This window comes from Triturus cristatus, chromosome 4_2 (assembly GCF_964204655.1).
Source record: "Triturus cristatus chromosome 4_2, aTriCri1.1, whole genome shotgun sequence".
In the NCBI taxonomy this organism is placed as follows: domain Eukaryota; kingdom Metazoa; phylum Chordata; class Amphibia; order Caudata; family Salamandridae; genus Triturus; species Triturus cristatus.
In genome coordinates, this window is record NC_140586.1 from 345877939 (window position 1) to 345897193 (window position 19255).

The 19255-nt window shown below is 46.1% G+C and overlaps 1 pseudogene; it reads right to left on the bottom strand.

The window, feature by feature from the left end:
- Positions 1-3030: 3030 nt before the first annotated feature.
- Positions 3031-3453, bottom strand: LOC146833854 (cytochrome b5 pseudogene; annotated as a pseudogene).
- Positions 3454-19255: the final 15802 nt, after the last annotated feature.

Below are 19255 nucleotides of genomic sequence, written 5' to 3' on the forward strand. Positions count from 1 at the left end.
ATGAGGATGTGGCTGAGTACTATCTGCATATGAAGGAGACCTTTAGAGGAGGAGACTCACCACAGAGGAGTATAAATTAAAGTTACGCAAAAAAGGACACTCATAAAAGTTGAAATCAGACATGGCTGGGCTTTGTGGACTCTTCAGTCAAAGAACTAGAAGGCTGAATATAACTAATGAGGTGGACACTTATGTTGGACTTAATAATTTAATTATAAAAAAAAAAAAAAGAAAAAAAAAGAAAAAAAAATTATGAAGGAGCACATTTGATAAACCATACCACAGAGAAATTGCATCAGCATTTGATGGATTCCAAGTTGTCTTCTCCCAGAGAGCTGGTGGGGATAGCTGACAAATGGATCAGAACCAGGGTGTCCAGAAAAACACATGGTGGGAGTGGCCAGTAGAAGGGTGCTCAAACTTCACAGCAGGGGAAGGAGGTAAATTACAACAAAAATAAAAAGAAGGAATTCTCGAAAGGCCCCGAAAATTCTTCTCAGGAGGGTGGGCACCAGACCAAAGACAAAGGGCATCAGGATGAGAACGTGGACCCAGCAGAGGACTCTGGACCGTGTTATGACTGCAATGAGGCAGGACACAAGAAAGGAGATGCAGCATGCTCCAAAAAGCCGCGGAGTGGTGGAAAATCCATAGCGTTGCCTAACATAGGAGTGGGGAGAAGTATTCTCTGGAGAGGCCCGATGATACGCTGAGGCTACTTTAGTTTCCCTGGGTCGGGTGGATACTCAAGCTCTGGCTGTCTTACCTCTAAGCCTAGAGAAGTATAGACAAAGGCCTAAAATCAATGTCACTGAGGTAGAGGCTCTGAGGGATTCAGGGTTGCGTGATGCATCCATGCATGCATTTACCACACATGCCGGTTCCACGCGGTCTTAACCATGCAAGTCTCAGCCACACATATGCCTTTACCACGTATGCCTTTACAACGAAATATGCATTGTTAAGGAATGTTTGGCAAAGATATATCCATGGTTAAGACTTATCAGGTAAGTCTTCCTTCCAGAAAACAGACCCCGTGTTGTTACATGGTGGCTGCTAGACTGGTTTCCCTAGACCAAATTACACCTGGTATTAGTCACCAGGTGACCAATGCTGACAAAGAGACTAAGCTCAAACGATTGGCCTTGGTAAGCTTTCAGTGCGGAGGGGTTACTGGCCCAAAGCAGGTTGATCTTTCCCCTGAGGCCGCACTGGAGTGTCTGTTGGGAAATGATCGGGAGATTTCTGCTTGGACAGAAGTTGAAAGGAAGGCTCATGCAGAAATGCTGGCTCTCCCTGAGTGGGTGTGTTAACACATGAGCACAAGCAGCACATCAGGGGCATAATGGGAGCTTGGATCCTGAAATAGTGAACCATCACACAAAGCAAGTGAAAGGGCAAGAGGACTGCTAAGGCAGCCTCAAGGAGTTCACAGGACTAGGGGGAGAGTTCTCCTGAGGGAGGTACCCTGGTAACTGAGGAGGGAACTGCTGCAGAAGGAGTCTCACCTGACCTGGCAGAGCTTTGAAGTGCAGGGGGACCCTCCAGAGTGAACCTATGCCAAGGGAAAAATACATGCCCAACACTTTAAGGCTTTAGGCAGCAAGCTACAAGGCAAGAAGTGGAAAATATCAGTAGTATCCATAGTGTCTACTGAGAATATGGGCTTCTGTGCACTGAGGCCAGGGACCCCAAACCAGGGGCAGCCAGGAGTGGTGGTCACCAGGTATACAGAGAGTTTATTCTGACCTAAGCCCATGACATCCCCCTAGCTGGACATCTGGGACAAGTAGTTTGCCTGTTTCTATTGGCCCTAGATGTCTGAAAAAGAGAAGGAGTTTTGTCTCTCCTGTGTCACCTTTCAAGCCAGTGGCAAGGGAGGGGCACAACCAAAGGCTCCCTTAATTCCACTTCCAGTGGTTGGGATTCACTTTGAGATGGTAGGGATTGACATTGTTGGCCCCCTTTACCCTCAGACTGCATCTGGGAACAGATTCCTTCTAGTGGCAGTGGACAATGCCACAAGGTGCCCAGAGGCAATTTTCCTTAGGACTGTCACTGCCCTTGTAGTGGCAAGGGCCCATCTTAGTATCCTTACCAGGATAGGGTTTCCTAAAGAGATAGTCTCTGATAGAGGATACATTTAATGTCTACATACCTAAAAGCTTGGTGGGATGAATATGGTGCGAGCTACCAGTTCACCACCCCAATCACCCTTGGATAAATGGTTTAGTTGAAATTCAACAAAACCATGAAAATCATGATAATGGGTCTCCCTGAAAAGCTCAGAAGGAGGTGGGATGTCCTGTTACATTCTCTCTTGTTTGCCTACAGAGAGGCACCACAAAAAAGGGTTGGTTTCAGCCCTTTTGAACTTTTGTTTGGCCATCCTGTAAGGAGTCCTCTTGGTCTGGTGAGGGAAGGGTGGGAGAAACCTCTCCAATAATCCAAACATTTGTTTAATATTTGACAGCTTTCACTGATTGCTTCCATAAAATAAAAGGCATTGTTAACAGAGGCAGAAAGTACATTCCCTTTGCTTGGTACACAGGAAGGAGGTCAAAGGGAAGGGGGATAATCGATGACAATTTCAGCCACTTTCAAAACATTCTGAAGCTCAAAAAGTATGTGGCAAGCCTCCTGATACACCTTTGTGAGAGTACAGAATAAGCAGCATATTTGAGATCAACATTTATAAGAACAATAGCATGATATAGCATTCATGGGGGAAGTGAGTAGAACTTTCTACACATAACGGATGACAGCTTGAGGAATGTGTAGCAAGAAAAGTGTCCTGTTGAACAGATTAAAAAGGGGTAGCTGTCCACTGAAGGGAAGTAGATTTACTGACCACAATCTGCTCATTCGCCATGACTGGTGTCATCAATCAAGTGTCAGGCACAGAATGAGCACGTGTGTTGTATTTGACACAGTGAATAAACAGTAACCAGCTGATTCCCATCCTCTTTTGCACACTTTGAATTGTTGGCCAATTTGAAGCTCCAAAGAGAGAGGACGTGAAAGGCAGGTTCAGGACGGTTTGCTCTCCAGAGTATAATAGCAGTACATGAATCCTAAGAGCAGCACCGCGATGGCAGGGATGAACCAGTTGGACCAATAGCTGGAAGTATTGGATGACGTACTCATGAGAACATTTTGGAGCCTTTCCCATTATTGTCATTCCTCTCTTATAAAATACTGCTTCAGCATTTCTCTAGCATCTATGGAATGACCAACATCTTCAAAGCTGTCTGTGGCATCTCCACCAGCCTGCTCAAATAGCACCATTTTGCCACCTAGGTACCCCTCCACAAAGCGTGTCACGTCGTACACCCGATCGTGAATGACCAGCCAGGCCTCCTTAGATATGCTGCGTTTATTAACCTCTTCAAGAGTAAAGTATTTGACTTGACACTCTGGCGCCGCCTCCTTTCCACTCGCCTCCTTTGCCATGTTGTTGCTGCCCAAGAAGGGCTCGTCAAACTTGTGCGCTCCGCACCAGGCCCCAAACACCCCGTGCCGTTTGAAAGCCAACCAATTTGGAACACATTCAACTTCCTTACTCCAGCCCTCTAAGGCTCGCAACGCAAAGTGGTATCTCTCAAAGAGCCCAAACATGACAAATCGGACTATGTACTGGGCCTGCGTTCAAGCATGACTGAGGACATGAGGAGAGCAAACAAACATTTGGAGGTCAGCCAGGAGCTTATCAAGCACTGGTATGACCAGAAGTCAGTACTGGTTGAGTACGAATCAGGTCAGTTGGTGTGGGTGTTGGAGCCTGTGGCTCCCAGGGCCCTCCAGAACAAGTGTACTGGGCCCTATCCCATTTTGGAGAAGAAAGGGGAAGTCACTGACTTTGTAGACTAAGGCACCCCTGGATTCCTCACCGAGTTCTCCATGTAAATCGCCTAAAGCCACACCAAGACAGAGCTGACATGCCCATGCTCACTGATGGAGGCCAGGAGGAGGAAAGTGAACCCCACCCTGACCTACTGTCAATCAATCCACAAGATGGTTCAGTAGAGGGTGTTGTCTTATCAGACTCTCTGACTTACCAACAGCGAGCTGACTGCAGGCAAGTCCTAATTCAGTTAGCTGGGCTCTTTTCTTTGACAGCTGGTCAGTCAACATGGTGTACCCATGATGTGGACACTGGTGACAGCATCCCTATCAAAAATAAATATACAGACTGATCAAGTCAAAGGTTGCATTAAGACTGTGGCCAGCAAGATGTTAGAGCTGGTGTGATTGAAGTTCCTGGGCTAGACCAATAAGATTGATCCCCAAACCTCACTCAAAAGGTGGAAAACCAGAGATGATGTACTTTGTGGATTACAGGGGTTTAAATGCAGTCACTAAAACTGATGCACACCCCATTCCAAGAGCAGATGAGCTAATTGACAGGCTGGCTTCAGCAAAATATTGAAGTACTTTTGATTTAACATTAGGTTACTGCCAAATTGGACTCACCCAGGCAGAAAAAGAGAGGTCAGCATTTTCAACCCCAGAGGGCAACTTCCAATTTAAAGTGATGCCCCTTGATTTGAAAAATGCACCTGCCACTTCCCAAAGGTTTGTGAATAGCGTTCCCTCAGTCTGGACAACTTTAGTGCAGATACTTTAGTGCAGCAAATCTAGATGATATAGCTGTCTTTAGTTTCACACAAGAGGATCACCTAGTCCACATGAAGAAAGTTTTTCAGGCCCTACATCAGGCAGGCCTTACTATAAAGGCCAGTAGGTGCCCGATAGGGCAGAGTTCTGCTGTGTACTTGGGCCACCATGTAGGTGGAGGCCAAGTCCTACCTCTCTAACCCAAGATCCAGACCATTCTGGAGTGGGAGGCTGCAGAAATGTGCCCTTTTTGGATAGTCACCCCCCCCCCCACCTTTTGCTCTAGATGCTGTGGTAATTGAACTGAGAGTACACCGGAACTTCCTAACCAGGTCCTAGTGCCAGTACTCTTTCCCTCAATGGTAACATGAACTGGTACACCCAATTGGCAAGCTGTTTCAGCCTCTATTATAAGTCCCTGGTATATGGTACCAGTGGTACCCAGGGCAATGATGTTAAAGGGGTCACCTGGGCTGCAGCGCTATTTATGCCACCCTGAGTGATCTGAGTAAAAGTAAAGTCTGCAGGTCTGCCATCGCCACCTACATGAGCAACTTTCCTGCTCTAGATCGACCCTGCACACACCATGTGTGACAGGGCCCTCCCTCACTGTCCTTAATGTAAGTAATATGCACCAACAATTGGTTCTGTGGGGAGTTGTATTTCTTTCACAAAAATCATTAATTATTACACAAATATTTTATGTAAGTCTGATGATTCAATCATGCTTTGATATAGACCATACATTATATGACACTGACAACAAAAATTAAGAATTTTATGGTATATTAATATTCATATATCATAAAGAGCTGGAATGGATAATAAATCACAATGAATTACAGTTAAGGGCCATAAACATTGAAAGAACAAGGACTGGAGACATATACCAAAAAAAGAAAATACATTCAGATCATAGACTTAAAACATACACCAATTACCATGATACATAAACTATTTGTTTTCAGGGTATCCCGTTGGAAAAGATGCCTATCCAGGCAAGTGTCCTTTCTATATTTACAAGTGGGACTAGCTTGGTAGGTTTGCGGGAATACCAGTGAATATCCTTGACGTTTTGACCCTTTTATGTGTGCAATTTACAATCATCACATCGGGTCTTCATCAGGACTGGGCCAGAATAATAGCCTGTTGTTACAATTAGTAATAGCTTCTATATTTCTTATCAGAATCGCACCTTCAATGAGGTGTCAAATAATCCACTAAGGAACTCGCATGAAGAAACTGGGAAACAATCTACCAGGGAGTATACAGCGAGCTCATAGAGTAGCTCTAAGATGAATCAGTGATTTCCAGAGATCCTATTAGGATTCTCTGACGGGAGAGAATGAATCCACTCTCCTTCAAAGCTGGAGCAGTCAATAGAAAGCTGCCAAACCTACCAAGCTAGTCCCACTTGTGAATATAGAAAGGACACTTGCCTGGACAAGCATCTGTTCCAATGGGATACCCTGAAAAAGAATAGTTTATGTATCACTGTAATTGATGTATGTGTTAAGTCTATGATCTGAATGTATTTTCCTTTTTTGATATGTCTCCAGTCGTTGTTCTTTCAAGTTTATGTCCCTTAACAGTCCTGTGTCATTATGTAATTCATTGCGATTTAGTATCCATTCCAGCACTTTATGATATTTGATTATTAATATACCATAACATTCTTAATTTTGGTGGGAGGTGTCATATAATTTAGGGTCTATATCAAAGCATGATTGAGTCATCAGACCTACATAAAATATTTCTGTAATAATTAATGTTTTTTGTGAAAGAAATACAATTCCCACAGAACCAATTGTTGTTGCATACCACTAGATTTCCCAGGTTCTGAGAGATACTGGGTCACCCAATTACTATTAATGGGCTTAATATAAGTAAATCCATCCCAAAATTTAGGAGCATTGTGCTACTCCCATACCGTACGCACAGCTTAATTGCTACATCCTAACAAAGATTCCACAAGTTTGTCCATTTTCAATGAATTTTATTCCTGGTATTCCAATGTTTCATATGCTCATTCCATTTTAGTCTGTCACATGGGAGCCATTACTTATTCGAACATTTCTGATACAGCAGATATGCCCATCTGGGCCTTTTTCTGAAGCAGGAAATATACATAAATCATCCTCAGTAGTCGATATTGTTCCCAATGTATTTCGGGATTATCATAGCCCTTCGTCAGGGGTTCACTACAAATTATAAAATATCAACATTAAGTTATGTGTTTAAACATTCAATGCACACTAAACAAAACGTTTCACAGTTCATGAATGTTTTAAATGTTAGCGTCATGGTTAACATTATCCCTCTAATTTCGTGACCATACACTGCCAATAAAGTGCCCACATTTGACCTCTCCCAAAGTTTCTCCCCCTCTTTTGTTTTACCGCCACTGTCTATTAAAGATCCGAAGAAACCTTTCACCTCTTACTCCAAGCAAACCCATCCCCGTAGGTGAAAACTTCTTTAACGTTTTCCCGTACCTGCATCGTGTGTCCACGTTGTTTCCTTTTTGCTCTTTCCTTCCACAAGTCATTAACTTACTCACTACCACCTGCTACCCTTTTTCAACTCTTCAGATATAACCCCACCCCTTCTGATCAACCAGTTACGTACCCCTCCATAAACCTCAAGCCTCCTATTCCCATAATCCACTACTTTAGACACCCCATGGCTCCAACTTATGTTTTATCCATTCCGTTTACATCTACACTAACCCCCTTCCTTTAATGAAAAACTCCCCAGGCAGCTCATTCAATTACACCGCCCACCCTCTAGATGTAATTAGTAACGTCTATCATGTGATGTAACCCAACTCATTTTCAAACATAACAATGTTGTTACACTAAACTGAATTAATTCCATCGATTTTCACGTACTGTGCTTATGCTAAATTTTTTTTTAAACGCAGCCATCCGTCATATTTTAGTAAAACCAGAGAAGTTCATAAGAGCTCCCCCTTGTGAGGAGAATAGGTCTCCTTTTGTATACGCTAAAGACAATCACGGTGCAATCTACGGTGTATTTCCAACAGTACTATCAAGAAAACTGGGACACTCAGAATTCTACAATTACGTTAGTAAAAAACACTCAGAGAGATACCAGAAGTCCCAAGTGAATAATTACCGATCTTTCATGTTTAACCACAAAGTGCATTAGGTAGGAAGTACCAAGGTTCCAATCATTAAGTGATGATTATATGTTGATGTTGGTTAATGCAATAGACAGCTCACAATTACATTGTTTCTTTTAGTAGAGCACCAAGACGGTAGAACTCCAAAGGCACTGAATTCAACCCAAAACCAGACGGTTGAGAACCTAGACACTATCAGACATCCCCAAAATAATTCTTGTCATAAGCGAAGACACCTGGAAGCTTTGTTTCTCCTCTCTCTCTCTCTCTCTCTCTCTCTCTCTCCCTCTCTCTCTCTCTCTCTCTCTCTCTCTCTCTCTCTCTCTCTCTCTCCTTCTCTCTATCCTTTGTCCCCCCAATCCCCTTTCCCCCCCTGGAGGCTCTCAGATTGACAGTGCATGTTCATTCTGTACTGTCATGCTGCTAGTTTCCAGAGGAATCGGGGAATAACCGTCGCCAAGGTTGAAGAATCTGGAGAGCAGGTGAGTGCCATCTACAACTCTGAGTGTAATCAGCCAGGGCACAAGAAGGGTGATGCAATATGCACCAAGAAGTCCCCCAGTGGTGGAAAATATAAGGAACTAGCTAGTGTTGAACTGAGAGTGGAAGTGTACTCTGGATGGCCAGAGGATACACTGAGGCTACTTTAGTTTCCTGAGTGGGGTATACATTGAAACCTTGACAGTCTTACCTCCAAGCTTGGAAATGTTCAGACAAAGGCCAAGAATTAATGGGAATGAAGTAGAGGCTCTGATGGATACAGGTGCCAGTGTCACCATGGTGGAAGCCAGACTGGTTTCCCGAGACCAAATAATCCCTGGTGTTAATTACCAATGCTGACAATGAGAATACGCTTCATCCAATGGCTTTGGTGAACTTAGAGTAGGGAGGAGTTACTGGCCCAAAGAAGGTGGTTATTTATCCTGCCATACCAGTAGAGTGTCTGTTAGGCAATGATCTGGAGACTTCTGCATGAGCAGAAGTAAAGAAGAGGGCTCACACATAAATGCTGGGTTTCCCTGAGTGGGTGTGTATGACATCTAGGGCACAGGCTGCATGAAAGGGAAGTCAAGAGGACTTGGAGCCTGAAACTTTGGCCCAAGATGTTAGAAACAAGAGGAAGGGCAAGAAGACTGGTAACACTGCTTCTAAGATGTCATAGGATCAGAGGGAAAAGTCTCCCCAGGGAGATGGCCTGATGCCTGAGTAGGGAACTGCAGCTGAGGAGCTTGGGCCCCTTGAGCAAAAGAGATGCCCTACTCTTGCATGCTGCCAGGCAGGAATAGGGAGATGCCAGTGCCACTCACATGGTTTATTGGGAGGATGGGCTCCTGTATACTGAGACCAGGGACCCAAAACCAAGGGCATCCAGGAGAGTAGTGGTCCCCCAATTATACAGGGAGTTCATCTTAACTTTAGCCCATGACATCCCACTTGCTGGGCATCTGGGACAAACAAAACCTGGGACAGGTTAGTTAGCCATTTTTATTGGCCCCAGATACCTAAGAAAGTAAAGGAGTTTGTCGCTCCTGTGTGACTGTCAAGCCAGCTTGGCAAGACAGACGCATAACCAAACGCTCCCTTAATCCCACTTCCAGTGTTTGGGACTCCCTTTGAGAGTGTAGGGATCGCCATGTTGGTCCCCTTGGTCCTCCTACTGCATCTAGAAACAGATTTATTCTAGTGGTAGTGGACCATGACACTAGTTATCCTGAGGCCATTCCCCTCAGGACTGCAACTGCTCCTGCAATAGCAAAGGCATTCACTGGAATCTTCACCAGGGTTGGGTTTCCTAAAGAGGTTATCTCCGATAGAGAAACACATCGCATTTCTGCATACCTAAAAGCTATGTGGGATGAATGTGGTGTAAGTTACAAATTCACTATCCCCATCACCCACAGACGAATGGCTTGGTGGAGAGATTCAACACACCCATTAAGGGCATGATCATGGGTCTCCCAGACAAACTAAGAAGGAGATGGGATGCCCAGTTACCATGCCTCTTGTTTGCATCCAGAGAGATGCCTCAGAAGTGGGTTTGAACTTCTGTTTGTCCACCCTGTAAGGGGTCCTCTAAGTTTTAGCGAGGGAAAGTTGGGAGAAGCCTCTCAAACAACCAAAACAAGACATAGTGGACTATGTGTTGGGCCTGTGTTCACGTATGGCTGAGTACATGAAGAAAGCAAACAAAAATCTGCAGACCAGCCACGAACTAGTCCCATTCTGGTTTGAACAAAAGTCATCCATGGTTGAGTACCAACTAGGTTAATTGGTATGGGTGTTGGAGCCTGTGGCTCCCTGGACCCTCCAAGATAAGTGGACTTGGACCTACCCCATTTTGGAGAAAAAGAGTGAAGTCACCTACCTGGTGGACTCGGGCACCCCCAGGAGTCCTTACCAAGTACTCCTTGTAAATCACCTGGAGCCACAACAAGACAGGGCTGACATGACCATGTTGATGGTCACTGATGCAGGACAGGAGTAGGAAAGTGAACCTCTCCCTGACCTGTTATCAACCAACCCACACAATGGTATAGTGGAGGGTGAAGTACTGTCTGACACTCTCACTGTACAGCCAGCAGCAGACTGAGTGCAGGCAAGTCTTCAGCCAGTTTGTGGAGCTCTTCTTTTTGACCCCTGGACAGACAACCTGGTGTACCCATGATATGGACACTGGGGAAAGCCTCTGTCAAGAACAAGATTTATTGACTGTCTAACCAAGTCAAAGCATGCATCAAAGCTGAAGTAAGTTAGATGCTGGTGCTTGGAGTGATTGACCCTTCTGGCAGTCCCTGGGCGTCCCCAGTGGTACTGGTTCCTAAACCTCACTCAACAGCTGGAAAATCTGAGATGACATCTTGCATGGATTACAGAGGGTTGAATGCAGTGACCAAGACTGATGCACACCCTATACACAGAGAAGATGAGATTATTGATAAGCTAGGGCCAGCCACATTTCTCAGTATCTTTGATTTGAGATCAGGGTATTGGCAGATTGGACTGATCCAGGGAGCCAAGGGAAGACCTGCATTCTGTACCCCAGAGGGACACTTTCAATTTAAAGTGATGCTTTTTGGACTAAACAATGCACCTACCACTTTGCAAAGGTTAGTGATTTGAGTTCTGTCAGACCTGGATGATTTTAGTGCAGTTTATCTGCATCATATTGCTATCTTTAGCTCTACCTGGGAGGATCACATGGTCCACCTGAGAGAAGTTTTGTAGGCCCTTCTTTGGGTATTTATTTTATTTTTGCGTTTTTTATAGTGTGAACTTGACTTGAAGGTATTAGAGCACTTTTCAATGTTTGCACATAATCTTTACAAGTGAAGCATATGAGGCGAGGTCGGCATGTTCGGCACACAAAGGTAAAAAATCTCTAATATATAGTAGGAATACACAATAGATGGTATCGTGGATGGATGGAAAAGTTCGGAGGAAGCGATGGTGGGTTGTTTCAGACGTAGGAGGAATAGATGTGTAGTACTTACCAGAGGTAACAAAGTTCCGGCTCTGAGATGATGGAAGGGGGAAGTGAGTCTGAAGAAGTTTATAATTTTAGTGGGGAGCGTTCAACTATTTGTTAAGGGGAAATAATCTGAGGCTGTGTTAATATTACATGGTAAGTCCTCGCAGCTATACCACATAATATTCCCGATACAGAAGGGGGATGGGAGCACACTGCTACCTCTCAGCAAAGTTCGCCCCTTTGCATCCTGGTACATGCAGTTCAATTTAAATGCTTACTTGAAATTTTGCAGAGTGTCTCACCAAAGTTGGTGCAGGTTAGTGCTGTTAATCTCTAGACACATGTGTTTCTGGATTTCATCCTTCTTCAGTAGAGATAAAACTAAATTCTTCTGGGGTGTGCTGAGAAAGCTGCCACAATCCTCTCAGGTCTCTGTACCTCTCCCTGGCGCACAGCTGCCTCCCATGAGCTCGTCAGCCCAGTGGCTCAAGGGAGCCTTTTTGATACAGAAGGGGGATGGGAGCACACTGCTACCTCCCAGCAAAGTTCGCCCCTTTGCATCCTGGTACATGCAGTTCAATTTAAATGCTTACTTGAAATTTTGCAGAGTGTCTCACCAAAGTTGGTGCAGGTTAGTGCTGTTAATCTCTAGACACATGTGTTTCTGGATTTCATCCTTCTTCAGTAGAGATAAACTAAATTCTTCTGGGGTGTGCTGAGAAAGCTGCCACAATCCTCTCAGGTCTCTGTACCTCTCCCTGGCGCACAGGTGCCTCCCATGAGGTCGTCAGCCCAGTGGCTCAAGGGAGCCTTTTTGATACAGAAGGGGGATAATATTCCCACCTTGCAACAGAGGCTCCCAAAATCCAGACCCAAGCCATAGTATTCCTTGGCTTATCTGGGTAGTACAGGAGGTTTGTGAAGGGGTATGGGACTATTTTATTTTTTTATTTGCAGCGTTTTATATAGCGCAAACATGAACCATTGAGGGTATCAGAGCGCTGTACAGATAGCAGTGCAATCATACATGAAGGGAAAAAAAGCACAATGGAATAATCAAACAACAATACAGGTATACTATAAACAAACAACCTGATAGTGTCAAGAAGCCTAGGTGACTTCAGATGAGCTCGTTGAGAAATCTATTAAAAATGAGCATTCTAACTTATTTTTTAAAGGAGCTTGTTGAGGGGTTTGTCCTGATTTCTGGAGGAAAATCATTCCATATTGTGACCCCACTCACTGAACTTGCCTCCAAAACGTAGCCTAAGAAGTCCATACGGACCCCAGGATGCCAAAAGGCTTTTGACCCCCTCAAAGAGGGAAGAGGTCTGGCGCAGCAGCCAGGGCAACTGACACCAGATGCTGGGGATCACGGTTCGATCCCCGGCACCGGCGGCAGGTCAACCCAGCACCATGTGACTATGGGCAGTAGCTTGCTTAATCTTCCCGACGGCCCCCAACACCGGGATGCCTACGGGTAGCTGTGCGCTTTACAAATACTGGATTTTTTTTTAATGTGTTTAGCACATGCTTCTGAACAAGGGATTAGAGCAGTGTTATCACTAACAAATTATGAGGGCCAGGATCAACCAACTTCTTTTATTAGCATGTGACTCCTACCTAGAGAGCAGCGGTGGAGTGCCATTGAAAGGGAAGCATTTCCTGTGGTTTGGTCTCTGAAGAAGCTGAGAACATACATGTTTGGGACTCACTTCAAGGTTCAAACCGACCACAGGCCACTCAGATGACTGATGCAGATGAGAGGAGAGAACCCAAAATTGGTGAGGTGGTCCATTTCTCTACAGGGTATGGATTTTCAGTGGAACTGACCATGCCAATGCAGATGGCCTTTCCAGCTTTTCCCACTTAGACGAAGAGAACTACCAGGGGATAGCTTAGTTGCTCATCACTTTTTGTCTTTTATTTTGGGGGGGAGGGAGTCATGTAAGCCCTATTTGTATTGTCAAACCCACCACATGCTTTTTGCCCCATTGCTGATGGTTATGACTCTGAAAGTGCACTGGAGCCTGCTGCCCAGGGACCTGTGCCAGTGCTCTCTCCCTAAAACAGATATATGTAAATTGGTAACCTCAATTGGCAAAGGACTTTAGCCCCCTTATAAGTACCTAGTATATGTTAACACGCTGTGTTAAAGGGGTCACCGGGGACTGAAACACTGTTTGTGCCACTCTGAGTGACCCAAGTAAACTACTGACAGCAGGCCTGCCATTGCAGATTGCAGAAACAGTGTAAACTGCTTGAACTTGACTTTCATAATATCATCCCTAAAGAAGGCCTCCTAAAGCCTAGGAGGCAGGGTGCATTATCTTAACGGGGTGGACATGTAAGTGCAAGCTTATATGTACCTATAGTGGCCTTTACCATTAAAATACACTATAAGTGATAGACGGGCAATTTGATAACATGGGCTGTCACCCAGGCAAACCCTGGTTGGCATCTAAATATGTCATGTTTGGTACAGTGTTTAATTTGTAATAGAAATAAGTGCAGAGGCCCTTCTGATTGCATCGCCCACTGCCGCTGTCAGTGCTGCCAATTACAGTATCACAACAGCTACTAACCATCAGACTCATACAAGAGTGACAATTCTGACTGTTCCAGGACCCCAAAGCTATAAGAATGGCTTTGGCGGCATGTATTAGTCAATTTTAATGTATCTTGAAACAACTGTTGTGGTGCTTGTCTAAATTAGACGAACAGCACCATTTGGCAGACTGTCATAAGTGCCGGTGGTGCCAATTAAGTGGCGGTGCAGAGCACCAGAAACCACCAGCTTGAATTAAGCACTGGTTTGGTATCAAACAATGTGCCTCATCACCACTGACACGGATCTCATGTCGAGAATGATGTGGCATGCCCCCAGGTGGCTACCTTAGAGGTTGCCCAACTAGTTGCCCAACCGGTAGCCCCAGCATTTCTTTGCTCTGGCTGACAGCCCATGCTTGCTGCCGTCAAAAATCTGAGCCCCTGCCAGGAGGTGTGAACTCTTCTTGGAGTCAGAAACAATGGCCTGAAAGTGATAGAGGTCACACCTCCCTTCCTGACAGGCTGGCTAGTGTAGTGGTACATCAAGACAGTGAGCTTCAAAGATTGCACCACCTGTGATATGCAACAAGCTTGCCTCACAAAGGAGGAAACAGCCTTCCCTCTGCCACAAGGCACATTTGTATCCAGGCAGGTGGAAAAATTAGGTATTCAGGAGGTGTACAGCTCCGGAAGGCTAGCATACCTCTAAGTTGGGCTACCTGGTCTTTACAGCTAAGGAAGACTTCTGCCATTTATAAAAGTGGTAGCATAGTGGCATCTGCGTAGGAAAGGCGACCTACACCCCCGGATGTGGTCACCTCTGGGGTGGATTAGCCACTGGGGTAGTAGCCCATTGGCACCCACACCCGTAACACCCCTGAATATAGGATTTAAGAGCTGCTCCTGACATCAGAACCTCAGTTCTGAACCAACCTGCATCAAAGAGGAGACCCTAGTCTGTGACAACAGGACTTGCACAAACCAATAGACGGATACTATGCAGCTGTGGCAACACTCCTAGAACTTCATGACTAAGACTTGTCCTAGGCTGAAACTCGGTACCCCCAGTCAGAGGGACTCCTGTGAGACCCAAAAGCAACCTCAGACTTCCCTGGACTAGTGGCACTAGTCCCCTGCAAACTGCAGGTAAAACAACGCTCTGAATCCCAAAGGATCGCAGGCCATCGGGCCCTTCGAGGGAAGAGGCTGCCACCTTCCACTGACCATTCCTACTCCATAGAAAAAGGAGGTTGGGGAGAGGCTCACTCTCCTCTTTCACCACATCAACAGAGACTAGTAACATGGTTAGCTCAGACCTCTCAAAGTGGAGCTTGAGGCGATTGACATGAAGGACCCTCAAAGGGTACCTGGAAGTCTTGAGGTACACCTAGTAAGTGGCATCACTCTTGGTCTCCTTCACATCATAAGGCCCAGCTCAGTGGTCTTTCAGGGCCCTTGGCTCCCCAGGCTCCATCACCCACACTTTTTGATCAGGATGAAACTCAACCAGAATGGCATTCTGGTCATATTGCCATTTCATGTCCTCTTCGCTGGCTTTCAGATTCTCCTGTGTGAGTTTCCGTAAGCGTGTTGTCTGACTGTGGAATGCCAGCATGCTGTGGACCACATTCTGGGTGACGTTCCTGGGAGCTTGCTTACAGCCCTTCCTCACCAAACTGAAAGTCCTCTCACAGGTTGCCCATAAAGAAGTTCAGAGAGGCTAAAGCCAACTCCCTTTGGTGGTACCTCCCTGTAGGAAGACAAAAGGCATGGCGGGAGGACATCCCACTTCCACCTCATGGGCTCTGACAGGCCCATAATCATGCCCTTTGGGGTCCTGTTGAACCTTTCAACAAGCTTATCTGTTTGTGGGTGGTAATGAGCGAAGAACTTATAGGTTATCCCACACTCCTTCCATATTGCCTTTATGTACCTGACATGAGGTTGGTACCACGGTTGGATACTACCTCCTTAGGGAAGCCCACATGGGTAAAGTTCCCATCAGTGCCCTGGCTACTGCGGGCACAGTCACAGTCCTTAGAGGGATAGCCTCTGGGTACCGGGTGGAATGGCCCATCAAGACAAAGACAAACTTGTTGCCCATGGCTGTCTTGGGGTCCAAAGGCCCAATGATGTTGACGCCCACCCTTTCATAGGGGGTGCCATCGAAAGGGAAAGGTTGCATGGGGGCCTTGCACTTCCCCCTTGTCTTGCCACTGGCCTGGCAGGTAGGACAGGACCTGTAGAATGCTTTTGAGGCCTTCCTCATTTGAGGCCGGAAAAAGTGGGTGACAAACCTATCAAAGGTTTTGTCCTGCCCAAAATTACCTGCCAGGGGTACATCATGAGCCAGCCCCAGCAGGAAAGCCCTATAGCACTGGGGGACCACCAACATATGGGTTGCACCAGGCTCAGGAGCCTTGGGTTCACTATACAGGAGAACATTCTCCTAGTATATCAGGTGTTTACCAGAGGCGTCAGCAGCTGCCTAGGTCTCAGCCTGCACCCGAAGACCTACAAGAGTAGGTTATTGCTTCTGCACCTTGTAGAACTCCTCCCTGGTAGAATCCCCCTCCTGCTGCCAGTTGGCCTGGCCAGCTCTGGCATGTTCTCCAGTTTGGGCACATCCTCCCCTGTAGACTCCAGGGCATCCCCATCAGGGTCAGATTCCTCCCGGACTGTGGAATTCTTAGGAGTTGGTTTCCATGTCCCTTGCCGTTCCTCTTCATGGCAAGCACCTGGTCCATTTTTCCAGGCTCCAGGTCCTCTTGACTACCCTCTCGCTCTGCCATGGACCGTGTGGTCAAGAACACCTACTGAGGCAACCCTAACATCTCCAAGTGGGACCTGAGTTCCGCATACTTCCAGGCGGTATGCTCCAGTTCATTGCCAAGCAGACAATTCACAGGCATGGACGAACTCACAGCTACCCTCAAGGAACCTGAGATTCCCCCCCATTCAGAGGGAACCAGAGCCACTGGATATTGACTCTTACAGTTGTCAGCTACAACAACTTGGTGGAATACATTTGGAGCTACCTGCTCTGCGTTGACCAGATGACATCTGACAGTTGTCATGCTGGCTCCAGAGTCTCCACTCTGCACTGCCTGTTCTTCCTAATATTACTAGGCATGTGAGTCCTTAGCACTATCTCTCCGTTACCCAGGGACTCTCGGGTAACCTCTAACCTGTCCCCCACATTATCTGGGACAATCTCTTCCCCAAGTGCTACAATAGCCAAGCTCAGTGACTGCCCACTGGTGGGGGGCTGTGCCCGCTTGGACACTTGGAATCCCCTTTGAAGTGCTGATCCTTTTGGCACTCATAGCACTTAGAGGGTGCCTTCCCTGAAGACTTACTATCAGGGAACCATCTCTTCTTCTTTTCAGTTGGGGGCTGGGAGTTCTGACCCAAATAACTAGTTTGGGGCCTTTTAGAGATCTCATTGCTTTTATTCCCCCCCCCCCCTATTCTGAGATGGACCCTACCCACCTTTGTGGTGATACCCCACAGATACTTTCTGATGGATCCTGGTGCTGATCCAGAGGTCCGCCTCTTTAGCAAGCTCTCTGGGGTCAGTGAGCTTACTATCAATCAAGTGCTGGCGCAGATCTGGAAACAAATTACATGTGCTCTCTTGCAAATAGATCATAAAGCTATGTAATCATTCACCTCTCTGCCCTTTACCCAACCATCCAGTGCCTTGCAAATGGAATCCATGGAATCCACCCTGGACTGCTGGGGCTGCTTCTGGCTGTCCCTGAACTTGAGCCTATACTTTTCTGGGGTCAGACCATATCCATACTTTCTGACAAGGGTCTCCTTCATGGGGGAAACCTCATTCTGTCCTCCTTTTCGAGGGCCAGTAGGGTGTCCCTTCCCTCGCTAGGGATATGCCTCCACAGATTAGCCCACCAACCACCTTCCAGGATCTTGTGCATCTGTAAGGCAATCTCATAAGCCTCAAACCACTTGTCGATGTTGTCTCCCACAACAAAGTCAGGCACCAGCCCTTTAGGAATGTGGACACTCTTGTCTCCAGAGGGCACTGACGAAATGCTGCCACCATCACTGCTGGACTCTGCCTGCTTGGCGTTGATGTCCAGTTCCTTATGGCTCCTTTCATGAGCCAAATGCTCGAAATAAATTCTCTCCTCCATGGCCAGTTTCTATTCCTCCACGGCCAGTGTCCTTTGCTCTGCCTCCATCGCCAACCTCTTTTCTTCCATTTTAGGCTGAGCCATTTCCAGCAGCTACTCCCTCTTCGCCAGCTCCTCTGGGGATAGATTGTGGGAGGACACACTTCTCCTTGTATGTGAAGAGTTCTCCAATCCTGGGATGATGTTACCCCCTCAACAGTTCGCAGTCCAAGACCCTCCTTTGGATCCTGCTCTGACCCCACTTCATAGTACTGGTCATCTGCTGTGGGTGGGAATTGAGGAGCCTCTACCCATGCAGCTTTCTTGAATTCTGCCTTTTTAGTGCTCCTCTTGGTGAGCAAACCTCCTCTCCTGGCAAAACTCCTTGATCTGGTCCATGGTGCAGCTCTCCAGGCTGGCCAGCAAAAACTCCATCTTTGTAGAGGAGGTCACAGACAGTCTGGTAAAATAAGAATACATTTGGAACAAGCAAAAGGCCAATCGGGAGGAACTTACTTGAATTGGTCTTAGATGTGGAATAGTTATGTACCCCAAATCACTGTATGGTACTGCACAAACACAAGTCCTATCCTCACCGCTGATCACAAATGTGGATTTCTGGTTGACTGGGGTGTGAGCATTGTTCAAGCAGCAACTGCAATCCTAGTCAGGGTATGTCACAAACACACCCTAAATTAAACTGTGCTCACCCTCTGGTAGATTGGCACAACACAATCAGGCTTAACTTAAGAGGCAATTTGAAAAGTATTTGTGCAACGCCTGAAATAGTAAAACACTGAAAACACCACACTAAAAGACTCGCAACAGGTTAGAAAAATAGAGCTTAATTTTATAAATAAAACACTAAAACGACAAAATCCAGTAAGTGAACCGGAGTTATCAATTTTTAAAGAATAAACTGAGAATAGTGCTTAAAAGCATAAAGACAAAACAGGTAATACCTTACCGCGCTGGACCAGGTCAAATCCAAAAGTTCAGGTTGACTGCGACTTATCGTGGGTCGAAAACAGTCCGAGATTAGTCCCCTTAGAGGTTTAACTTTTCAATTTTTGTGCGAAGAGTCCCATTCACGGGGAAAATTTGTCTGGGAGCAAGGAGAGCTTCACTGGCGATATTTAGTGGGCGTGAGGATTCTGCCAGGCATCGTGGATGGACAGTCTGAAACCTCGCAGTAGTGAGCAGCGATACTTGCTGTTCAAAGAGACAAACTTGCAGCTGTTTGCGCTGGATTTCAGAGATGCAAAGAGGTCCCAGAGCAAATGGGCCTGTTGCCAAACAGCCCAAACACTTGATTTAAAGAGCAAAAAGAACACT